The sequence below is a fragment of the Lepus europaeus genome, chromosome 2 (genome assembly GCF_033115175.1).
Source record: "Lepus europaeus isolate LE1 chromosome 2, mLepTim1.pri, whole genome shotgun sequence".
Classification (NCBI taxonomy): Eukaryota; Metazoa; Chordata; class Mammalia; order Lagomorpha; family Leporidae; genus Lepus; species Lepus europaeus.
Genome location: NC_084828.1, coordinates 19,953,462 through 19,974,295, shown reverse-complemented (window position 1 = coordinate 19,974,295; position 20,834 = coordinate 19,953,462). Strand labels below are relative to the sequence as shown.

The 20,834-nt window shown below is 38.8% G+C and overlaps 1 protein-coding gene across 6 annotated transcripts in view; it reads right to left on the bottom strand.

The window, feature by feature from the left end:
- The window catches only part of APP (amyloid beta precursor protein), a 274,727-nt gene that overhangs the window by 163,021 nt on the left and 90,872 nt on the right, over window positions 1-20,834 (bottom strand). The gene's annotated exons all lie outside the window — the stretch shown is intronic.

The window sequence follows — 20,834 nt, the reverse complement described above, 5'->3', positions numbered from 1 at the left end:
GGCTGTGTTCACAATCCAGATGGGAAGTTAACAATGGTCTAGACCAGGAAGGGAGCAGCACAAAGATTTTGGAGGTCATGTGATGGTCAAATCTAAAGGATCTAACAGAGAAAAGTCAAGGATATAGTTGATCCCACCCCAGGAGCTGTTAGATACTTTATGTATACTGTGGGTGATGTAAAAGACTAGATAAGACTTTCCAAAAATTTCCTCATGAGTGTGCAAACTAGTAGAACACCCTAGATTTATGTACTTATTAACCTACACTTTTACTCCATTTGTATATATCAAAATGACAACAGCACACAAATGTTTATTCAGGTGTTTTCTAACCATTCAAGGCTCTACTAACATTTTTTCTTAAATCTGTTCAGTATATATGGTATTCTGTAACTTTCACATGTGAACAAAGAGGCTGGGAAATTTTTTCTGGGAGATACAACCCAAGAAATGGGAAGAAGATGGACAGATGAGGCCCAGATGGTTCTCAACTAACTTTCCAGGTGATATCACTGTTAGGCGGTTTAATCCAGAGTGGGCAGTTGTTGGATTCACAGAGAAGACGTGTGAACAACACATCTCCTTAAAAAGAAAGTGCTGCCATCACTTCCATTGCACTGTCACTTTTACCAAAAAGCATCTGACAGGAGTCTTCAGATGAGAACGACTTACTGGATGAGAGAAATGCCTCTGTCTCTGTCTGTCTCTCTCTCTCTCCCTCTCCTTCTCTCTCTGTGTAACTCTTTCAAATAAATAAATATTTTTAAAAATTTCTGTAAATAACACATACTTTTAAGCTTTTTTCTAAAACTTCAAGAATTTCCAGATAATCACACATATCAATAATAAAGAAAATTCTTGGCAAATTTAACCTTGCCTTAGGAAGGAAAAGTAGGAGATCATAGAATTCGCCTTTTTTCTTTTCTTTTTTTTTTTTTTAAAGAGAAGTCTCAGGAATGATGAGCTTTTTGTATAGCTAATCACATAAGTATACTTAATTCAGGGCCCTCTCATTCTAATGATCATGACCCCAGTGAGGTGTTACAATATTCTACTAATTCTGAATGATGGCTTTCTCACTAACCTGAAATTAGTGGCTACTTGTGCCTTTTCTGTTGTTGCTTATATTACTCATACTCTTCATTTTATCAATAAAATGAAATTTAGAGTAATCCCAACACCAGTAAAAAGGTGGAATTATGAAATAATGGGTAAAATCTGTTCAGATGAGGGGTGCTTAGACTCTGTGCTTCAGAATCACGATGGCTGCAAGATCAGACTGCAGCTTCATCCTCCTGCTGGTCCACCACCTGGGTCTGACTTCGGTCTTGTGGGACGGACCTGAAAACAGAGACTCCCCAGAGTGGCTCAGATTCAGGTGGCTTGCGAGCCACACTTTGAGCAATGATGTTTAGACCAGGGCTTCTCAAGCTTTCATGTGCAGAAGAATCACCTGGGGATCTTATTAAACTGCAGGCTCTGACTGCAGTCTAGGGTGGGACCACTTCTGCTTTGCTAACAAGCTCCCAAGTGATGGGATTCAGCTCTTCCTGCAGGTAGCAAGGGTCTACTTAAGAAAATCCGTTGTATCTGGTCTCGTTAAGACTTTCTTTTAAGTTACAGGCTATTGCATTATTAGAATGATTTTTCCCTTTCTTTTAAAGTGTGAAAAAATACACAAAACATGAATTTTACCCTCTTAACCACATTTGCCTGTACAGTTTCAGTAGCGTTAAGTATGTTCACTGTGTAGCCATCACTACCATCCATCCCTAAAACACTTTCATCTTGCAAAACTAAAACTCTGCCCATTAAACACCTCATTTTCCCCTTTCCCCCAGCCTGTGGCAACCACCATTCCATTTTTCAAATTTACCTATTTTAAGTACCACATTTTAGTGTACTCACACAGTCCTTTTGTGATGGGTTCACTTTGTCCTTTTAAAAGAAGTAACATCTTTCACACCTTCCTTCCTCAGGCCTGTGTCCTGTCCCATACATGCGTCACTTTGGTGCCATCTTAAGGACCGAGAGCCTTTTAACACATCTCTAAGGGCCAAGGGGTTCCTCCTTTACCTTTGTCTAATTATAGAAGTTACAAAATGTGGTAAAAAAAGAGCTCTAGATTTGGAAGTAACACAGTGGTTCAGGCAGATCTAGTGATTTATATACAATAAAAGGTAATGTATAAATGTCTCCTGGTCAGAGAAGTTCAAACAGGATGAGGGACAAGAGCAACAAATAAAACTCAACATAATTTGTTTGAATTACATATCTGCTACAACTAAGAATTAGTAAATATCACTCTGTAATGTTTAACTGAAATATATTTAGCTTAAATCTGTCTCCATATTTAAGTGATAAAGTTTGGTCCAAAGCAGTCTCCTTACATGATGAATGGTACCCTAGGATTGTATGTAAACGAATTACAATCTGATCTAAGAGTACATCCTTGTAACTAAGCAACAGAGTCTCAGCCAATCACAGCAGTCAAACTCTGGCCAATCACAGGCTGCCATATGATCAGACCATGTTCAAACAGATATCATATGCCTTATGGCATCATGTTTGTATAAGGCAAGTGCCCATTGCAGCCAACCAGGTTGTTTCTGTAGCTTCCTTTTTTCCAGCTATAAATATAATTGTACACTGTGTAGGTTGGGACATTCTGGTTCAGCTTTGATCTGGAATGATGCTTGTTCTAGAAACCGTTTTTTCAAGTTCAATTTAGTTAAGTTTAATTGGTCTCAATTTTTCTTTTAACACTACTGAGCTCCATGTAGGATATAAAACAACTGAGATATAATCCTGCAACAAAAAAGCTTAAAATGGTTTTGCCCAAAAAATAATGAAGGCCAAATACATGATTTTAACCGTATTTTAAAAGAAAAAAAGAAACCAGTGAGATTAAGTTTAGACATATAATTTATTTAACTCTGTAAATATATTCCAAATTATATCATTTCAACATGCAATCAATGTAAAAATATTGCTACTAAAATAACTTACATGATTTTTCTTCTGCCAAATTAATGCCTGGATATATGATGTGTATTTACACTTACAGCGATGTGCACTAGCCACATGGCCATCAGATGATACAGACTTAGGATCAGATGTCAGAAATCAGGCATATCTTTTGAGGAGTGATGAGTTCAATACGGACAGGCTGAGGTTATGGGCAAGAATTTAAAGCAAATATCTAGGCCTAGATAGATAAATCATAAAAATTGCAAATTGGACTACACTGTTTCACAGTTTTGTTCTAAAGGCTATCCTAGTAGCATATATTTTAGTCATTGAAAGGCAAATCACTAGGATTCTACATGTTAATATTATCAACCCTATTAACCGGCAGACTGCCCTTCCTCCTATTTCTTTTTGTAGTTCTCATATTAATTTGTACGTACAGGTATGTGATTAATCTGGATGGGAAAGTGAAATAAGATTTCCTTTCTATCTGAACCTACTTTAACTAACAGTTCAATCCTAAAAATTTTGAGAGATGAGCTAAAAAGCAGACGCACTAAGGATATCCTCCTGAATTGTCTATCTTGTTTCTTGAAAATCCATGTCGCCTCATTGGCTCTTTTCTCCTAATTCTTTCTTTCCTTTCTGCTTCATTTAAAAAATTCAAAGACTGATAGCTTTTAAAGATGCACTGAATTAAAATCATATATGGGGATTTTAAAAAGCCACATAATTGCTAACAAAATACTAACCAGGCTGATGTACAGTGAGGCAAGTGAACCACCACTCATTACCAAAACCTTAAATTACACGGGGAGTTAAAAATACACAGCATATTTTTTCATAAACCAAACTCAGAAACCCATGTGTGAGTTGGGTTAGAATCAAGACAGAAGAGGCACTTTGACAGATCAACTTTTCAACCAAGTTGCGGCCTGTCACCCTCAAACCTAACTCTTTCCTTCCAACTTACTACCATTAGACCTCGCTCCACAATTCTGCAATCTGCAACTCCTCTTTCCAGGTCCTCAGCAACAAATGTGTTGGTCTCCTGTCAGGCATCGTGTTTCCCAGTGGCTTTACCACATCACTTTCTTCCTTAAACATAATCTTTTCCAGTTTCCCCAATCCAGATGGCACCAGTTCTCCATTTCCCATCTCAGGCTCATCATGTTTCCCCTCACTGACCCTTCTTCTAATAATTCTACTTACAAAGTCCTCTCTGCTCTGCTTACTTTCTTAGCTCCATCATCCATGCCTAAGGATTCAACAACCTTCTCTATTCTTTCAATTGCAACTTTTCACTTGATGTTCTACTCACTTGCTGGACGCTTCCACTAGGATGGTTTGCTTTTGGCAAGTTTATTAGAATCATTTGTTTAATGAACTTAACAAATATTGGAACTATAGTTCCCACAAATGAACATTTCATTGTTGGGTTAAAACCTCATGAGAAGAAAGGAGAGAACGAAAAAGAAAGATGTCACTGTATTGAACAAAAGAGCCAACCAGAAAGAGATTAGAATATAGTACTTGAATTGGTGCAACCCCTTCATTAGGAACTAGAACATTGCTATAAATTTCAAAGTTCTGTTAAAATGGTATAAAAATAAGGATAATGTTGTCACTATGCCAAGATCTAGGGATGAGGAACACAGTTGTCTAAAATAAGTACGCAAGATTTATAGAGCTCTTCAATAAAAATAACTTTCAGAAGTTACCCACATACCTTTGAATTAAGTTTTAAAAATCATACAATTTTTCAATGGGAATAGATTCCACATAAATAAGAATCTCTCTTTCTCTTACTACGCCACTGTGGACTTAGAAATCACCCCTCAGATTTGTAAACCAGACTTAGTTTCATTATTGTAAATCAATTTGCCAAGGCTTATTACTCCGCAGAGAGCTGAAATAATTGAATTTCTAGACTTCTAAGGAAGAGGGCATGTGCAGGAAGATAACTACATTAAGAGCTCCAAAAGGCAGATCACCAACTACTCTTCAGCAGAAAACTTCCCTAGAGAATTCTGGTCCACTTCCCTCATCCAGTGGTTTACTATGGCAACTGCGTTATCTGGCTACACCTGCTGATGGCTACTAGTAAAACCTAAAAAGTACTGTGCATCTCTGTGATAATGGAACAGATATTGGATAAAGCTAATGGTTAAGTGTTTAGTACTAAGAAATAATGGTTTTAAGAATAAAGGAGATTCTGTAACTTGTTTATAACTAGAAAACAGAATAAAACAAAACAAAATCACTTATAAAAACCTGTTAAAGTATATGTAAATATATATATTTGAGATTTTTAATCAAAGCTTTCCTCAGTAACACAAGTATAAAAACTATTTCCAAATTGACAAAAATCCCGTGTCACATAGCAGAATGAGGACAAGGATATTCTCAGCCTAGTAATTTTCTTTTATCACTACAACTTCAGTCATAGATGTAAATGGAAATTTCTGCTCCCTTTGCTACTTTTCTGCTTGACTGAATTTGATAATGAAAACGTCTGTTCCTTTCACTCAGAGCCCAAGTGTCATTCAAATTTTACACACCAGGCGGAGAGCGAATGCATTGTTTAGATGCAAAATCATTTACATGTGCGTCATTAGGAGCTGCAGCACATTTACAGATGCCTTTTAAAATTCTCTTAAGCGATCAAGCAAGGCATCAAATGAAGGTGCACTCAGGCTTCAAACATCTTCAAACGAAATATTCCTGTCTACTGTCTCTTGCCAGCCCCACTCAAACAGAAAACAGTGGAACTGTGCCAAAGCCCATTCCATTACCCCAAAGCCTTCCAGGTCAACAATCCAAAGTCACATGAAAACTCCAGCTTCAGTTTACCTCTCCAGGGAGCAAATATTTTGAAGAGCAAGCATTCCAGGCAAGCAGAAGCTCAGCTTTAACTTAAACTAAGCCTTAAGTCATTTTGCAAAGCAAGGCCCAGCCACACATAGAAGGCACATGAAAAGAATTTAAAGAAGGCATTTGATATCCCATTTGCAGATGAGGAAATAGTGAGGAAGGCTTGTCATTGAGGCATCCCTTATTTCAAATAATGTATGTTCTGTCTTTCATTTAAATCTACAAAGATGACTAAAATGCATATTAAAGGAAAATTATAGTTAGGATCTGACTTGTGTAAACCCGGATATGTTGAGGTTTTTGAAAAATGTTAAGGAATGATTGATTTTTGGTAAGACCATCTTGGATGTCTGAATTGCCTGAGAAAGAGTAAATGATTTACCATTTTTGGGTCAAAGGTGGACTTTCTAACAATATCAAATCAACAGCCACAGGCTCTCCGTTATCAAAGCTGAAGGTGACCCATTTAATCATTAAATGAAGCGCATGCTCAAGATCGCCAACAAGGAAGCAAAAGGAAGCAAAAGCCAGTTCCCTCTCTTCTGTTCCTGTTATATGGTAATTCTACATGTTCATCTCACTGTGTCTAATATTCAAACTGCCTGGATAATTCGAAGCCTTTACTTTTAAGTTTCTGAAATGAGAGAGCTGGCTCTTTATGTAAACTTTTGGAAAATGTGTATTTTTAAGGCCACATACAGTGGACTCTCTTTGGGGAACAAAGAGTTGATAGATTAAGTCAATTGTTACATTAAGTAAGTACAAAATTCATCTTTAATGGCAGTTCTCATTTGCAAATGAACATTCATCTACTGTAGCAATAAAAAACCAAGTAAGTCTTTTTGTTTTTCAAGATTTTAAGCATTTGATAAGACCATATTGCCATTCTTTACACACTGAAAGAGCTGTTTAATTGGAATTCCTATATTAAGAAAGTTTTCTGTGCTTTTTTCTCTGATGATTTAATTCTCTTCTTCCCAGTTATAAATTTTAGTGTAACTGGAAGGCCTTCTCACAGTGTGAGATGGTAATCCCCACACTGAGATCACTTTTAGGAGTAATATGCAACAAAGTTTATATTTAAGTCAAAATACCTAAAATTTAAGAGGGGAATATGTTTGGTTGTATATTATTTTTTCTCCATTTCACAAAAAAACATTATTCAATTACATATTCTCACTTTAAAAATCATTACATGGGTCATGCTAAGAATGTAAGCTTGAACAATTTTATTCTTGCATGCCAGTTGTCATTAACTGACAGAAAAAGCACAACAAAACAAGGCAGCAATAACAAAAACACTTGATTCTGGTGTCAGCTCAGTACAAGGTCTATTTCTACATTAATAGCAGGGTTTCTACACTAAATTCATTCAAATTTAATACTTATGAATAAAACCAAGCATCTAGGAGACTAATAGAGGTTAGAGGTTAAAAACAACTCTATTCTTTCTCTAAAACAGGTTATTTTTAACCAATGGTATTTAACACTAAACCACAGAGACAAATGGAATAATAGGCATATCCTATGTTCATAGGTTCTTTGTTTACATTCAAAAGCCCAAATTTATGAGTTATGGATCAAGCACTGGCATACATCTTACATGACATTGCTAAGTGAGTCAGGTGACAATAGGAATCAAGACTTGATGGTGTATTGACAGAAGAGGACCAGCAGTATGAGGCCTACCCCAGACATAATGACTCAGGCTTTTGGAAAACCACTTCACTGATGAGGTGTCCTAGCATGTATGTATTAAGAGAAAACCAACAATTAGGAGGACATCTATAAAGTGCCCATATTTAGAATTTCTCAAGTGGACTGCAAAAAATAAATTAAAAATGAGGCCAAAGAAAAGGCAGGATAGCAGAGTGCAAAACAGAGGCAACAGTACAATAATGATGGGGGGGAAAGGACCAACAGAAAAGCACCCTGAGGATGTGACAATGGGAAAGACAGCAAAGAGCTCACCTACTAGAGCTAAAGAAACAGATGCGTGATAATAGCTGACTGCTGAGGAAGGTAGAGGGTAGGAAGGTCACATGGGAACTTCCGGTTATTGTATCATGGGGGTGAGCTCCTAGTGCAGCAATTACAACCCTGATTGGCACACTTGGATCCCATGCTGGAAAGTCTGGGTTCATGTCTTGGTTCCACCATAATTCTGGCTTCATGATAACGTGCACCCTGGGAGGCCAACGTGATGGCTCAAGTACTTGGGTCCTTGCCACCCATGTGGGAAACCTGGATTGAGTCACTGGCTCCCAGCTTCAGCCTAGCCCAGCCCTGGACATTGCAGCCATTAAAGGAGTGATCAGTGGATGGGGGCTGTCTCTTCCTCTTTCAAATAAAAACAGAAGATAAGCAGCAGCAGTAGCATGGTTGTGCATGGACAGAGAAAGGGAGGAAAGGAAGTTAAAAAGACATCAGATCAAGAGGCTGGAGTACAGACCCAGAGTTCTCTGAAGAATGGGAAAAGAGAGAGAGAGAGAGACAGAGAGAGACAGAGACAGAGAGAAAGAGAGAGGAGAAAGAGAGAGAGAGAAGGTTGACATGTGAAATTAAACAAAGGGTCAGTAGGTCCAAATTCTTTCTGAAGTCTAACAACAGATGTAATGAAGTTAAAAAATCTACCAGGGGCAAGTGCTGTGGTGTAGTGGGTAAAGCCACCGCTTGCAGTGTTGGCAGCCCATATGGGTACTGGATCGAGTACCAACCCAAGTCCTTGGGCCCCTGCACCCCCGTGGGAGACCTGGAGGAAGCTCTTGGTTCCTGGCTTCGGAATCAGCATAGCTCCGACCATTGCAGCCAATTGGGGAGTGAACCAGCAGATGGAAGACCTCTCTCTCTCTCTGCCTCTCCTCTCTCTATGCAACTCTGACTTTCAAATAAATAAATAAATCTTTAAAAAAAAAAAACCTATCAAAGAAAATATATACTTTGGTACCCATGAATTGGAGAATTCTGAATAAAACTTAAGACAGAAAAAGAAACTAAGTTCAAATTCTTTAAGTGGTCAGACACAGGACAACTTCTTGGCATACTGCTCATAAGCCTGTTAATATTAAATAGTCTCGCAGAGTACCCTAAATCCCTGACATATGATTAATTTTAAACTTTCAACAAAGAGTTACATAAGAATTCAGTAACCCCTAAAGACTAATTATCTTCTCAGCTGATAATGATACCAGCCAACAAATAAGAAAGATCTTCAGTGACATCCAAACCTTCAAAAACTAAAATTTCAAAATGTTAAATGTTATACCACATTCTGGGGAAAAAATAAAAAAGTTAACAATGAATAAAAAGATCTGGGGAAAATTCAAGCTGGGTAATATTCTTGAATATAAGTCAAGGAATTAATAGCCTGCCCAAAATGTGTAATGGAATAAAAATTTTAATCCTTTAAAAGGGGAGTTCCCCCAACTCTAATCAAGCATCTATTCAAACATCATATTCATCCAGTCATTTAATAAAGACATTTAAATATGATAATAGGACTCAATGTTCAGCATTCATAAGTAATGTCTAACCATCAGGGTATAACATCAGATACAAATTCCTAACTCAATAACCATATGAGTACTATTTACAAGTAGGTTTCTATTAAAACAATTCTTCTTCACTAGAATTAAAAGCTAAGGACAACAGAACAATCATGAACTTATCAAATACTATGGTTTATCTCTAAACACAGAGGCCTCTGGTATATAAAATTTTATTAGACAGATCCAGAATAGATTTGACCTCATTTCCTAGAAATTGATGTTATTTTTATCAAGATCCAAAGACAGTTTGTCTTTTCCTAATCTAGGATTTCTATGTTTTACTTCTTGATTATTAAATAAAATCTGTCCTGCCTTTGCTGATCAGTACTGGCATAAGAGAAATAAATGACATTTCTCATAATCTTAGAAATCCTTCAGCTGTCCCATGCTTTCTGCCTTCCCAGTGTTCAAATCCCAGTTATTGAAAATGTTTCATTTCAAACAAACAAAAAATTAGGTATTTCCCAATGTACAGGCACTGCCAGAAAGCATTCTTAATCTTCCACACTCTTTCTTCCCATCTTAGTTTATGGTTACACATTCCCCTCAACAGGCCCTGAGACTCAATACTTTCTCCCAATCTACTATCGTCTTATGAGTCAGCTGTTTTAATTCAAAGATGATGAGGAGCTCTGTCACCAGGATACTACAGGTTACAGAAATACTAGCCTGGAATATAATCAGATATTTTTATCTAATCCAACTGTGGTATCTATTAAAAGAAGTCACGTAGGAAAAATATTTATATTCTGATGCACAGCACATACACACAAAGAATAAGAAAGTAGAGGGGCCAGCGCTGTGACATGGCATAGTAGGCTAAGCCTCTGCCAGTGGCATCAGCATCCCATATGGGCACCAGTTTGTCTCCTGGCTGCTCCTCTTCCAATCCAGGTCTCTGCTATGGCCTAGGAAAGCAGTGGAAGATGGCCCAAGTACTTGTCCCCTGCTCCCACATGGGAGAACCAGAAGCAGCTCCTGGCTCATGGGTTCAGGTTGGCCCATGTCCAGCCACTGCAGCCATTTGGGGACTGAACCTTTCTCTTTGTCTCTCCCTCTCTAACTCTAGCTCTCAAATAAATAGATAAAAAGAAAATGGATATTTTAGATGGGATTTCAGCTTATTAGTGACATGCGCAATACAAATGAAAACATAGTGTAAGCTCAAACATTTTTCTGGACACCAAGATAAAATAATCAAATGAGGTTCAGGTGTTTGACATAGAGGTTAGGATGCGGCTTGGGATGCCCACAGCCCATATCAGAGTGTCTGGGTTCAAGTCCTGGCTCTGTTCCTAATCCCAGATTCCTGATGATGTGCATCCTAATAGGTTTAGGGGAGGCTCAAGTAGTTGGGTCCTTGCCACTCACATGAGACGTATACTGAATCCCCAGCTCCAGACTCTGGCCTGACCTACCCTCGAACGTTACAGGTATTTGGATACTGAACCAAATTGAATCTTTCTGTCCATCTCTCTCTTTTTTCTATCTCCCTGCTGTTCAAATAAATATTTTTAAAAAGAATTAATGTCACTCCTACAAAATTTTGTTTCATGAAAGACAACCATGTCATTTCTATTCAGTCACTCTTAAGCTTCATCCAACTCAAAGTCACTCAAATAAGGACAGTTTTAAAAGTAATTTGACTTGTGACTTTTAATCTGAAAATTTCTAGAGGAAAAAAATATACCTGGAAGCATTAAACTCAACTTCTTACATTCCAACAAGTAGATAAATTTCTCCATACCGGGGGGTGGTGATAACAATTACTGCCATCCATACAGCTGTCTCTTCTCTCACTGAGCCTCATATTTCTAAAGTGTGTGCTTCAACAGCTATTTTCCTGATGTTTCTACTTTAGGTCTTAACACCATGTAAGATGAAATTTCACCCTTAGCCAACAACCTTCCCTTCCCACCATCCTAACAGTAGTTTTATCATGCATATATACCATTTGTATCATCACTATGTAAAAATTATTCATATCTGGGCAGTAACATATTTTGCCTTTTATATTACAACTTTTTATTGTTTTTAAGATTTATTTCTTTATTTGAAAGTCTGAGTTACAGAGAAAGAGGGAGAGAAGCATAGAGAGATAGGGAGAAAGACCTTATATCCACTGCTTCATCTCCAGAAAGCTGTGACAGCTGAGGCTGTGCCAGGCCAAAGCCAGGAACATCTTCTTGATCTCCCACATGGGTGGCAGGGCCCCCAGTACTTGGGCCATCTTCCACAGCTTTTCCCAGGCCATTAACAGAGAGCTGGATTAGAAGCTGAGCAGCTGGGACTCCAACCAGCACGCATATGAATGCCAGCATTGCAGGGGTGGCTTTATCTGCTAGCCCCACAAGTTTTCCTTATTTTTAAATTTTTACTTTTTCTTTTTCTAAAGCAAATACAGTCACCTCTCCTTATCCCATGGTTATACATTCTCTGATTTAACCAACTGAGGATAGAAAATATTCAGGCTGGCCCCATGGCTCAATAGGCTAATCCTCCGCCTTGCGGTGCCGGCACACCGGGTTCCAGTCCCGGTCGGGGTGCCGGATTCTATCCCAGTTGCCCCTCTTCCAGGCCAGCTCTCTGCTGTGGCCAAGGAGTGCAGTGGAGGATGGCCCAAGTGCTTGGGCCCTGCACCCCATGGGAGACCAGGATAAGCACCTGGCTCCTGCCTTCGGATCAGCGTGGTGCGCCGGCCACAGCACGCTGGCCGCGGCGGCCATTGGAGGGTGAACCAATGGCAAAGGAAGACCTTTCTCTCTGTCTCTCTCTCTCTCACTGTCCACTCTGCCTGTCAAAAAAAAGAGAGAGAGAGAGAGAGATCCCCCCACCACTGTTTCCTCCTCAGATGGCTGCAATGAGTTTCAGAGTGAAAAAAGCCTGCATCTGTACTGAACAAAAATACAGACTTTGTTTTCTTGTCATTGTTCCTTAACAATACAGTCTAACAACTTTTAAATCATACTAGGTAGTATAAGTAATCTAGAGATGAAGAGATGATGTTAAGTATATAGGAGTATGTGTACTAGTTATATGCAACTACTAGATCATTTTATTTAAGAAACTTGAGCATCCATGATTTCGGTATCCAGAGGGGTAGGAAGAGGGGCCTGGGTGTCCTGGATCTAGTCCCCCAAAGACATCAAAAGACAACTGTGAGTAGTTGTTTTTTTTTAAGATTTATTTTCTTTATTCGAAAGGCAGTTACAGAGAGGTAGACAGATTTGGAGAGAGAGTTCTTGCATCTGCTGGTTCACTCCCCAAATCACTGCAACAGCCAGAGCTGGGCCAGTCCGAAGCCAAGAGCTTCATCTGGATCTCCATGTGGGTGCAGGGGCCTAAGGACCTGGGCCATCTTCTGCTGCTCTCCCAGGCCATTAGCAGGGAGCTGAATCGGAAGTGGAGCAACTGGGACTCAAATCAGTGCCCATATGGGATGCTGGCACTGCAGAAGGCAGCTTAACCAACTGTGCCACAGCACTGCCACCCTCCCCCAAGAGTTATCTTTTAATGGGTGCTATCGGGAGATATTATAAAGATACGCTGTACTTAATTCATAACATTAAAACAAGATTTTTAAGTCCACAGAAAAGGTACTCCCTTGGAAAGAAATAGTCCTATAATTTCTCATGGTAATAAGTTGATGTCTAACACTTTATGTATTATTTATATAACCTATTTTAATGTAGAGGTCACTAGTTTAAAAAACTATATAAAAGTAAAATTGACATCTTATGATTTGATTATCATTTATAGCCCTTGTGTACATTCCTATGGAACGCTAGTCTTTCTACTCTGTATTTATTGAACACCATTTTTAATTGCGCATTAAGCTTCTAATTATAAAATAAATTAAAAGTGTGCTGTCACAAAAATTCAAAGCAGAAATGAGGAAAGAGTGAGGGGCCATATCATTATGTCCTTAGACTTGTAGCAAATGCATCAAATCTGTTCTCTTTATATTAAACATTTTAAAACAACAAAAACACCAGGAGCTAGCATTTGGTTTACGGTTAGCACACTCACATCCCACATTGGAGCACTTGGGTTTGAAGCCTGGCTCTGGCTCCTCATTCCAGTTTCCTGCTAACGGGGAGCCTAGGAGGCAGTAGTGATAACTCAAGTAATTGAATTCCTGTCACTCACATGGAAGACCTGGAGTAGTTCCTGGCTGCCAGCTTCAACCTGGCCAGCATTAAGCCAATGGGAACTCTCTTTCTGTTTCTCTCTTTATAGCTCTTTTTCTCAACAAAGTTTTGAAATAATTAAAAAGAATAAATCCTAAGAAAAATTTGGGTTTCAAAGCAAAGGCCTAGTTAATGCTATTCTTTATATTGGATTCAAGCCACTGTCTTTCCCCAAAAACCACAATAAGAACTGTTTTCAGCACTTTAATCTTTTTTTCACCCTTAATATTATTTATCAGGTTTTAATTATATACATGCCATGAAGCATGGAACTAAATCTCAAATCTTGCTGCAGTTTTGCCATACACAACTGTTTTTCTACTATAGAGAGCCATTTGGCAAATTACTTACTGGCTTGAACTAGTTTAAAAAATAAATCCCAGATAGGATCTCCAGTTTGCTATTTGTTTGGGGGAAATAACATGATGAATAGTGGGTTCTAAAGACAAAAGGGAAACTGTGTCCTCTCTCAGCTTAGGGCAAGGAAGGATGCCAAGCAATATGGCACCAGAAAAAGGTGTGCAGAGGCTGCTGGAGTAAGAAGAGAACTTTGATAAAAGCCAATTTTCTTTCTTGATTTCCCAACACAATCATGTGTAAACATTTGCTGCAGGAGAAAAAAAAAAATGGAACTTCATGACAAACAGCTTGAGGTTAACAGGCAGAATTATTGTTTTTCATATTAAACTCATGTGATATAGCAAGCTGAAATGTTCTGAAGTTCTTGAATGAGCTCCAAGGCCCAATGGAGCCAGATGTGAAGGGGAAGCAGCTGTTTACTGGCTGGTATAGAAACGCAAATATTAATGTTTCCAACAGTCAGATCTGAGCAGTTGATAGGTTATTAAACCTGCAGGCATTTTGGTCTTTTCTATAGAAAGTAGGTCAAAACAGCAGAAAATGTGACTGTGACCAAATTAAACTTAAGTTATGTATGACTGTTTTTATTACATCTGTGGATGCCAGTGTCTGTGCATGTGTAAACACACACATGGAAACAATCCAAAAACAATATCCAGAACAAATAAATGCAAAAATGTTTAATTATCATTATAAATGTAAACTATTAACTAAGGAAAAAGTCTTAACTCATGGTACAGATAACTTATAACCATCTTAACTTTTTGAGTTTTATATTCTAGTATCCTAGGGGGAAAAGAACAATGTAAATGAGTGGTCAAACTCAAACAGTGCTGGTATTTCTTTTATAAGCAGCAGATAATACTGAATACTCTTCTCATTTTAACTGAATGCATTAATGGCTTAAAAAATTGCTACCCTCAGAAATTTGCTGTGTGTGTTTTGACTTAATTGAGAATCAGACTCTATATCCTGGTGTTGAAGCATGATTGGATTCTACAAAGGTGCCGTGTGGAAGGCCATATCTAAAGGAGTCTGATGTCTCTCCAAGGTTGCCTGACCCCCCTTACTGATGTAGAAATGCCCAGTGACTGTGGTAAGTTCTTATGAGACTATGATGTACATAATCCTTAAAAACAGAACATTCAAGAATTCGTAATTTCTTATGTTCAGAGGCAGAGCTCATATAAAGCACAATTCCCTCCATAGTGGATGTACACCTCAGCGCATCTCCCAGGACCTCATAATTGGTAGGATCTACAGAGAGCAGGTCAGTGGAAAACAGAAGAGCCAAGGACACCAACTCTCTCTCACACTGGATTGTTATGCTGGGACAACTGGGCATTTTCAAGATCGTTAAAGTCTACAATAAAAATAGTCTTCCAGGGGAGGGTATTTGGCATAGCAGAAGGTGATGGCTAAGTGGTTGGGTCCCTCCCACCCACATGGGAGACCTGGATAGAGTTCTTGGGTTCCAGCTTCAGTCTAACCCATCCCTGGCTGTAGCAGGAATGGGCCAGTAGAGGGGAGTTTTGTCTGTTATGTCTGTCTTTCTCCAAAACAAGTATTTTGTAAACTGTTCTTGCGTTCCCACTAGCATCCCTTTTTTTAAGATTATTTACTTGGAAGGCAGAGTGGTGGAAAAAGAGAGAGACAGACAGACAGACTCTTTGATCTGCTGGTTCACTCCTGAAATGGATCCAATGGCCATGGCTGGTCCAGACCCAAGCCAAGAGCACAGAGCTCCATCTGGGTCTCCCAAGTGGGTGGCAGGGGCCCATGCACTTGGGCCATTTGCTGTTGCTTTCTTAGGCTCACTAGCATGGAGCTGGATCAGAAGTGGAACAGATGGGACTCAAACTGGTACTCTGATATGGGATGTGTGCATCACAGATGGTTGCTTAAACTGCTGTGCCACAATACTGGGCCCTTCCACCTCCAATATTTTAGAAAAATTTTTTTATTAATATAAAGATTCCAAGTAGTTCATAGACACAATTCTAATATAGTGGTATGTCCTTCCTTCTCTCCCTCCTCCTTCAACGTTTGCTGTAACATTTTTAATTCACTTTAAAATCATAGGATTAATATTCTGCTAAATAAATAAGGTCAACAAATAAAGAGATCAAATTAAAAGTTCAACAGGCACATAGACAACAGCTACAAACAAAATCAAGTTCTAAGATGCAAATTCCCCTCGTATATATTAAAGCTTTTTTTTTTTTAACTCTCTATATTAGCTACCACAAATCAGAGAAGCCATGTGATATTTGTCTTTTGGGTCTGACTATTTCACTAAGCCTAATGGTCTCCAATTGCATCTATTTTGTTGCAAACAACAGGATTTCAATTTTTTATGCCTGAGTAGTATTCCATCATGTACATATACCACAACTTCTTTACCTAGTCATCAGCTGATGGGCATCTGGGTTGATTCCTTATCTTAGCTATTATGAATTGCGATGCTATATACATGGTATTATAACTAACCCTATCATATCCTGACTTCATTTCTGGGGCATGTATTTTTAGATTTCTGTGGAATCTCTGCACTCATATAATCTCATATAATGGTTGTACCAGTTTATATTCCCACAGTGTATTAGGGTAATTTTTTCTTCACATCCTCACCAGCCTTTCTCATTTTTTGATTTTTTGTTGATAGCCATTCTAATTGCCCCATCCCTTATGCAACTTTTTTTTTAGGAATTTTTTCAAATTCACCTGATTTAAATTTTTTTTTTTTTTTTGACAGGCAGAGTGGACAGTGAGAGAGAGAGAGAGACAGAGAGAAAGGTCTTCCTTTGTCGTTGGTTCACCCTCCAATGGCCGCCACGGTAGCGCGCTGCAGCTGGCACACCGCGCTGATCCGATGGCAGGAGCCAGGTGCTTCTCCTGGTCTCCCATGGGGTGCAGGGCCCAAGCACTTGGGCCATCCTCCACTGCACTCCCTGGCCACAGCAGAGAGCTGGCCTGGAAGAGGGGCAACCGGGACAGGATCGGTGCCCCGACCGGGACTAGAACCTGGTGTGCCGGCGCCGCAAGGCGGAGGATTAGCCTAGTGAGCCGCGGCGCCGGCCTGATTTAAAATTTTTAATGGGGTTCATGTTCATGTTATGATCCAATAAGTTGAGCCACAATCTGCTATGCCAGCATCCCATACTGAAGCACTGGTTTGAGCACCAGCTGTTCTACTTCCAATCCAGGTCCCTGCTAATGTGCCTGGGAAAGCAGCAGAGGATGGCCCGAGTGCTTGGTACCCTGTACCCACATGGGAGACGTAAATGGAGTTTCTGACTCCTGGCTTTGAACTGGCAAAGCCCAGCCCAAGCTGCAGCCACTTGGGGAGTAAACTAGCAGATGGAAGATTTCTCTCTCTCTCCCTTCTCTGTTATTCTACCTTTCAAGTAAAGTAATAAATCTCCAAACACAACTTTTTACTTATTTGCCTTATTTATTTAAAAGCCAGGGACAGAGATCTCTCCCATCTACTAGTTCACTCCCCAAATATCTGCAATGGCCAGTGCTGGGCCAGGCAAAAGACAGATGATAGGACTGCAAGCTAGGCTTCCCACAAGCATGACAGGGACTCAGCTACTTAACTCATCACCTGCTGCTTCCCAGGGTATGTATCAGCAGAAAACTGGAATCAGGCATGGAGACAGTCACTTGCATAAGTGGCCCCTTAACTGCTGTGCCAGATGCTTACTACTCTTACCTAACATTCGTAAATATTGTCACGTAGTAGATTTGTCTCATGAGAACTGCTGTTTAGTGTAAATCCAAAGAACTACCCTGGTACAACATCTGTCAAAATATCCAAGTACTTCCTTTTTATACCAGAGACAATTAAGATAGCTGTAGATAATTCACCCAAAGGCAGCACCTTAGAAAAAGACATACTTGTCCTGAATTTGTATTAAAAATAAAATTCACAATTAAGATGAAGTAAATACCTTTAATTTCTCTTCTGACCATATCTGAATAGCTCCTGATTTTACTGCTAATGTATCTGGAAAGTCTTCATTACAAAATGAAACAGAATGACATGTCACTTAATTATTCACTAAGTTCTAATTCTTCTTCTAGATTAAGCTATTAACCTGATTTCATCCTTATATATTAACAGTGATTTATCTTCTGCACTCTCACCTTTACTGGCCACAGACAAGCTGCAGAAGAGGGCCAATTTCAACAGTGGATACATTACACTAAAAAGAATATTCACTCAAGTGGAAAGGGGTTGAAGGCTTTCCAAAGAAAATATTCTCCTTGAGTAACAGTAACTGATGTGCTTAAATCCCACATGAGATAATTAATACAATGTTCAAATGATTAAGATAGATTCTACACTCTGGTTCCAGGCATACCACTAAAAGCAAAGGACAAAATGAGAATACCAACTCATTCTCAAGAGAAATCATCCACTCTGTGGGAAGCAAGGGGCAAAAGAAACCTGATATATGCTTTCCCAGCTCAACGAGGAATGCAAGAGACTGTAGAGCAAGTATGTCGAAGGCAAACACATGGGGTAAAGAAACATAATCCAGTGCAACACAGGATCATTCATCTGACAAAGAGGTTAGGAAGGCTAAATGCCACACGTAACAAGCATTTTTCTCTATTCAAGCTTTTTTTGAATTTTAATGTGCTTATTGTTTTAGACAATCATTTTCTGGTAGCATCCTTGTAAGAATTAACTTTAGTAAAAATAATGTCCTTTGTCTAAAGGACACATTTAAAACCAGAGATCTTAAAAAGTACTTAAAAGACTAAATAGTAATTCTTGGGGCTGGCTTTGTGGCATAGCAGGTAAAGGTGTCCTGGCTGCTCCACTTCCAACTGGGCTCTCTGCTAATGGTCTGGGAAAAGCAGTGGAGGGTAATCTGAATTCTTGGGCCCCTGCCACCTATGTGGGAGACCTGGATAAAGCTCCTGGCTTCGGGTTGGCTGCTGCAGCCATCTGGAGAGTGAACCAGCTGATGGAAGATCAGTCTCTCCTCCTTTTTCTTTCTTCCTCTCCTTTCTCTCTGTAACTCTTTCAAAATAAATATGTAAATCTTCTTAAAAAATTCCAAGTATTCATTCAAGCTGCCAGTAATAAGCAATAACATTACCTACTATTATCATGATTAGAAATTACTTTCACACGGAGATTTATCCTGAAGCAGGGGTCACAGCTGTCTCCATAAACACAACATGTATTGTGAGTCGCTCTTTTGTATTATTTATTGCTTCTAATTCACAGACTTTCTCTTATGATTTCGGGTGGATATTTGCTCGAATGTGAATTTTTTTCTCTATTCTATAGGGAACACTCAACTATGAATCTAGAGCCCACCAGCCCTAGTCTCAATTCTTCCATTTATCAGCTGTGTGAGTTATAGGAAGAAATTCAACCTCTCTGATCCTCGACAGTTGCCTCTGAAGCAGGAAAGACACAGCCAACACTGCATGCCTACACAGGAAATAAGTCAATGCTTGTATAACTCAATTGCAAGGGCTTGACAGCACTATGGATAAAGGATTAAGAAGTTGAAGAGAAAAAGAAGGCAAGCGAAGAAGAAAGATGAGAGAAACAAAAGGGAAGCAGAGAAAGAAAAAACAAAGGAAGAAACCAGAAAAAATGACATGAAGACTATTGGCACAATTAAAATATACATGAGCTATACATCTGTGCTTTTAAGTTTCCTGAAATAGAAGACATTCTATATATACTCATGAGGGTTATTTTAGACACCTTATATAATACTTTTGGCTTGAGATTTTTGGAAAAGTTGTCACTCCTGAAGAATCAAGAAGTGCTCAAATTCCTTAATTTTTACCTAAACTCAACAGACAGCATATGCTCTACCTGTCATACAAGGGCCTGATTTCAGGCCCAATGGAAAAAGATTGGGATTCACAAAATGTAAAACATATGACCAATGACTCAAACAGGCCAAATACCTACTGCAAGTATATCTAATGATTACCCAGTCTTAGTAGTAATCATGAATAGTTAGAGTCAACATGTTCATTTCATATCAGTTACTAAAGCAGAACTGGGAAACTTGCTAAAAACATGTCAGAGAGATGCATCTTCTTGAATTAATTTGCACCCACATCTAGGGAACACAGCATCTGTTCAAGAGATGAAAGAGTAGTCTGGAATCTGATGATGGCAAAGCCTGAACAGGAATCAACTTCTTCTCACCTTTCCTTAAAGGTTTTCAAAGAATTATTTTATGGGCTTTTCCTATTTCTCCTTGCCCATCCACCCTGTACATCAGAAAACATTTGTTCATGGAATGATACATTTTCAAGTGGTTTTCTTTTGAATTGGTTAAAAATACGAGGTGAGGATAGGTCTCCATCATCAATAACAAAGCAAATATTTTCAGATGATAATAATTATTAAACATCAAATTATCTAGGTTGTAATTTCTGCAACATGACACTTCTTCATAAAGTCCATAGACAATACATACTATGAAAAACCGAAGTGTGGATTTCAAACCATTTTTGCACCAAAATGCACTTTTGTATAATTATTTTTTTAATTATTATTATTTGGGGGGGGCAAAGGGACTGTTGTTTCCTCAAAGCCTGAATACATGAAAATATCAAGTAGGAAGAGATTAATAACCAAGCCAGATTAAACAAGGACTCTGACACTATTTCCCAAGGGGGAAAAAAAGCAGGATACCACATAAAACTACTCTATTTTAAAACACACATGAAACATTAGGGATCTTTCCTCTAATTTAATATAAGCAGAAAAATTCCCCAACTCCAATTTCCCAACTACCACCAAGAAGGAAGAAAAGTTTGTTGGTTGTTGCAAGAAAGAGATTTTTAAACAGAAGTCTCTGTGACAAAACACACAAGTCCAAGTCCAAGTCTAGACTGA